Source organism: Camelina sativa, chromosome 3 (assembly GCF_030686135.1).
Source record: "Camelina sativa cultivar CO46 ecotype springtype chromosome 3, ASM3068613v1".
Classification (NCBI taxonomy): domain Eukaryota; kingdom Viridiplantae; phylum Streptophyta; class Magnoliopsida; order Brassicales; family Brassicaceae; genus Camelina; species Camelina sativa.
This window is the reverse complement of record NC_141882.1, coordinates 14958496-14963263: the sequence shown is the minus strand read 5'-3', so window position 1 is coordinate 14963263 and position 4768 is coordinate 14958496. Positions and strand designations below refer to the sequence as shown.

Genomic DNA, 4768 nt, shown 5'->3' with positions numbered 1-4768 from the left:
ATTGATCACATCTTGACTGCTTACATATCACACTCTTTATGGATTGACATCCTTTATGCTACAACATCATAAGGGTATTGAAACATCTTGCATATATTTTGATCATCTTAGCCTAAGTCTGTTTGTTTGCATGTCATCATTCATTCATTCATAGGTTAAGATAGAAAAATCCATGTTTCAATTGGCGCCGTTGATGTTGAGGATAATGATGATGATGATGTTGAGGATAATGATGATGATGATGTTGATGATGTTGATGATGATGTGGTTGATGATGTTGCGGGTGATGATGATATTGATTCAGATGTAGAGGAAGATGAATCCCATCCACCGCCGCCTGAGAAAATGTTCTTTAAGGAAATTGAATACAGTAAGGGTTGTAAGATAGGATGCAGGTGTCTTGTGACCCAGACAGTGGAATACATAGAGACACTTGAAGAAGAAATCAGTTGGTTTAGGAAGCATTTTCAATTCAAGCATGTATTCCACATGCCTAAGTAAAAAGTAAAGCAACAATCTATCTTTTTTAAATCACTTTTGTCACATCATCTGCTATATATGGAGCTCTAGAAGAGCTAGTTTGTTCTTGTTGAACCTTTAGGAAGCCAGATTCCTATTATCGAGTCTCCTTGTTTTCTGCTACTGAAAGCAGTCATGATTCCCACCACAAAGAACATCTGAGGCCGAATCTTGTTCAATTTGTCTGCCTCTGATTTTGCAACAGCTGGAGATCCATCTCCACCACCATATCTTGCTGCTCGAGCTGCAGCTAGCTCTACCTCAAGTGAAGAAATTGTCTTGTGTACATGAAATGGCAAAATCAATTTAAAATGTACTACAAAGCCTATCTCTAATATATAATATCATAACATCATGTTTCAGACAGACAAATAAAGGCACTTTACTTGATAACATCATGAGTATGTGAAACTCGAGATATATACCTTCCTTGTTAAAAGAAGAAGAACAATGCCAAAGTCAAGATTTAATTTGCAATAAACTGAACCGATCAGGTGATGTAAACACACACAATATGTCATCATCTACTCGCCAAATGAAATAATTTTGAAAGGTAGACCTTTTCAGTTTCCTGAATGTGAAAATGATAAATAGAATATAATGGCTATGGGGGAAGAAAAGTTGCAAACTTTAAGCACAGTCATCATAATCATAAGAGTATATAAAATTCAATATAAGCTGCATCGCATAAGTAGTATGTGTAGATGATGCCACGTCAAAACTACACAATATATTTTACTTACCGAAATTTATAATAATGGAAAGTGATCACTACGCTAATTGTCATCATCATCATCATCGCTAGTGTTAACCTCAACCTCTGTTTGTAGATCTCCATGTCTGGAACTCTTTAATTGCAACCAAACGTGAGTCATGGTTGGTCTCTTACTTCCGCTAAGATTCAAACACCTTTTTGCGAGGTTTGCGATAACCATGACTTGTCCGAGCTTACAGTCATTTCTTATTCGAGAATCTATAATGTCGAAAACTCTATTCTCTCTTACGGCAAGATTGAAGTAAGCGGCCAATGTTCTGTTTTCCCAAAACCGCTGGAAAGAAACAGGTTTTTCGCCAGTGATGAGCTCAACAAGCACAACTCCAAAACTGTAGACGTCGCTCTTGTCCGTAAACTGGCTGGATTGATAGTACTCGGGATCAACATATCCTGGAGTACCTATAACCGCAGTTGTCAGGTGAGTTTGATCAACGCTTATAGACCGTGAAGTTCCAAAATAAACCTTGGCTCGGTAATTCTCATCTAACAATATGTTTCCAGATTTTATGTCTCTGTGATAAATAGGAGATGCCGCAGCCGAGTGAAGGTAGGAGAGAGCTCCCGCGGTGTCTATGGCAATTCGCACACGTAACTCCCACGTGATTAATGTGTGATCATCCTCTTCATGAAGAAGTTGGAAAAGGTTTCCGTTGGGAATGAACTCGTAAACAAGCAGGGGCACCTCTGTTTCAAGACAGCATCCTAATATATTCACGATGTTTCGGTGGTTGATCTGCGAGAGTAAGCAAACTTCGTTTATGAAATCTTCGAGTTTATCTTGATCCACGACCTTAGATTACTTTACCGCTACGATCCTACCATCAGCAAGCATCCCTTTGAACACTGTTCCTTGCCCACCATGACCAAGCACTCTGTCTAAACTGAAGTTCTCTGTAGCTTTCTCCAATTCTTTAGAGCTGAATACAATTGCTTTCTCTACGTAGCCTTCTCTAGAGGCCAATTGTTGCTGCAATAAAAGACCTCCATTTCGCTTAAAGAACTTTTTCATGCGGTTGGTCTTTCTATACTTCTTAATAAAGATGTATAGCCATATTCCAACGCTCACCACTAACACTGTCAAACCTATGCTGACCCCTGCAAGTGTTATCAATTTCGTCAATTGTCTTACAGTTTTAGTGATTAAATGAAATGTATTAATTATTCAAGATAAAATTTTAATGAAGATATATGTTACCAAAAACTAATTTCGGAAAACAGTTTTGTTTCTTAACCAAAAAAAAAAAAAAAAAAAAAAACAAACGAATACGTACATTCACTCCCACATCATCTATAAATTACAATGTTATTATATCGTAATGTGTTGAAATTTAATATTTTTTATTATTTCATTACTAGTTTTTTTAATTTAAATTTAATCTACAGTTAAGTGTATGATCTTCCCTTTTTTTTGGTTAACAAATTAGTCAATCATCATTAACTATCTTATTATATAAAACTTACAACTTAACAGGGAATCTGTAATTATTAACTTAACAAAAATAGTCAAGCGTTCAAGTTGTTTAAAACCTTTCTACATTTATTGGGAAATAAAATTTATAAAACTTTGGCTAGTTTCTCATGGAAAGATTAAGATATATTAAAGAAAATATTTTTCAAATGTTAGAAATCGAATGTGATTTGTTTTAGGGGTTTAGAATTTTAAAGTGAAAGCATAAAATGCAGTTTGTTCTATGGGAACAATGAAAAGATGTATAAACAATACGTTGAAGTAAAAAAGGTTGGAAAACATGAGGCAGAAGTGTAACTAATTCTTTTTTCATGAAAAGTAAGTTGAACAAAATTTATATTTGCTGAATAGTAAATTATTAGTTTTAAAAGTGAAGATGTGACAACAATTAAAAAAAAAAGTGATCTTTAATTAAGGAGAAAAATTAAAATAAAGTTACTGGATTTACCTATATAGATTGCTAATGTTTTACTCTTCTTGGGCACACATCGATAGGCACCGGGAATGTTCTGACAAATTTCGCCGCTTTTAGTACGAAGGCCGGGACGTCCATCATCTTTGAGCTGTTTACACTCATCAACATCTAGATGAAAATGAAAATTCAAGAAATTAATAAATAATATGATATGATCTTAATTTAACTATAGGCCAGGTAGAGATATGATTTGGAGAGCGAGCTCCAATTATTTACCTTTGCAGTCGTTTAGAAGGTAAGGATTACCCTCGTAACCATTGATACAAGCACATCTTAGGTAGAGCTCATCACCGGCGCAGTAGCAAGGGCTAGAGTGAAAGTCGAAAAGGTTTTGGCGGCACCCCAAGGATTCTTCAAACGAAAGATTAGACGTAATAACTTGCCACTTTAGCTCAATTGTAGCATATTTCCCAGCGTGAAGCTTTTTCGGATCAGTTCTGTTGGGCCTCAGTGAGGGTTGGCCATATTCATCGGTACTGCACTCTTGTCTTGTTTCGTTACCGTCGTTGCTCTCTATTTTCACGCCAATTACTCGACCGACGTCCGCAGGTGTACTTGCGTTGCAACATTTAAAGCCATCGCAGCCTGATTCTGTGTACATTTGTGGTATTAGGTCATGATCTACATCACAAATGGAGACGCATCCAACAATTCTGGGATCAATATTCGTTAGTGTGGCCTTGCTGTTGCACCCAAAAGACACGAGTGTGTTATTTTCGCTGATGGAAAAGGGGGTTCCCGTGAAATTCAGAAGCTCTTTCAAGTTTTGTCCATTCGCCCCAGAACACCCCACAGAAGTTATTTCCGTTTTGATGCGGAGTGTTCCATGCGGAACGGACGACCCGTAAATATTTACTGGTCTCGGATGGTCGATTTGCACCACTTCTTTCTTTATACTAGGCAGATACGGGACGGAGGTAGATTGGTTGCATTGGACTTCGTACGAGCGGTTGAGGTAGCAATCGTTTCCGATCCCAAAAGGGTACGGTATCGAGACCTTTCCACAATGAGTGGGACAAGAGCTCGAAATGGTGAGCTCTTCTGAACTAGTATTCAAGACAAGTAGTAGAACACACAAACGAATCCAGTGAACACACTTCATTTCCTTTTTATCTTTTTTTTTTTGGTTTTTGTTTTCTTTGTAATTTTGTTTTCGCTTGTCCACTCTCTACAACTCTTCTTAATATATATGGTGATTTTTCAGTGAGATCATCCCATGAAATAGAAATTTAATATATGTGGAAAATTGGTCCAAACCTCCCCCCGACATACCACACAATACACTACGGGGAGTATGGTGATGGCATCCTCAAAACCTAATGTCATGGTTTACTTTTTTCACACGTTTGCGTTTTATTAAATTGCTACGACGACTTAGAGAGAAAAATGTCCTTAATTACAGTGTGTGTTATGTTTAGGTGCAGCAGATTTCAAAAGTCTCTTACCATTTACTCTGAATCACGTGTCTTGTTAAATTGATTCCCTGGACTTGGTGTAAGACTGTAAGTCAATGAAACTAGTGAGAATAAAT

At 37.0% G+C, this 4768-nt stretch overlaps 1 pseudogene across 1 annotated transcript; it reads right to left on the bottom strand.

Annotated features, from left to right (window-relative positions):
• Nucleotides 1-1165: 1165 nt before the first annotated feature.
• Nucleotides 1166-4363, bottom strand: LOC104779037 (wall-associated receptor kinase-like 9; annotated as a pseudogene). Its single transcript, XR_015587025.1, has 3 exons — nt 3454-4363; nt 3211-3345; nt 1166-2389 (listed from the first exon to the last, which is right to left on the bottom strand). The product of XR_015587025.1 is annotated as a wall-associated receptor kinase-like 9 (transcript).
• Between the last annotated feature and the right edge of the window lie 405 nt (nt 4364-4768).